The sequence below is a fragment of the Penaeus monodon genome, chromosome 31, assembly GCF_015228065.2.
Source record: "Penaeus monodon isolate SGIC_2016 chromosome 31, NSTDA_Pmon_1, whole genome shotgun sequence".
Lineage (NCBI taxonomy): Eukaryota > Metazoa > Arthropoda > Malacostraca > Decapoda > Penaeidae > Penaeus > Penaeus monodon.
Genome location: NC_051416.1, coordinates 17,995,733 through 17,996,031, shown reverse-complemented (window position 1 = coordinate 17,996,031; position 299 = coordinate 17,995,733). Strand labels below are relative to the sequence as shown.

At 15.1% G+C, this 299-nt stretch overlaps 1 protein-coding gene across 1 annotated transcript in view; it reads right to left on the bottom strand.

Annotated features, from left to right (window-relative positions):
* LOC119592907 (basic proline-rich protein-like) overlaps positions 1 to 299 on the bottom strand; it is an 11,532-nt gene that overhangs the window by 5,151 nt on the left and 6,082 nt on the right. The window lies entirely within an intron of this gene.

Sequence of the window (299 nt, the reverse complement as noted above, 5' to 3'; positions counted from 1 at the left end):
TTGTCTTTAATATTAAAAAAAATTTTCTATTTTATTATTTTCATTTTTTTTTTATCATTAAATTTTCTTTATTATTTTTATTATTATTATTTTTCATTGTTTTTTACTATTATTTTCTTATTAATATCTTTATTTTTTTATCAGTGTTTTAATAAATTTTTAGTATTTCAATATATTGTTATTAATTACAAAATATTTGTTACTATTATCCGATCATTTGCTGTTGCCCGAAATATAGTTTTTTATTATTAAACATTATTTTTCCCCCCCATTATAATTATTACCATCATTATAAAATC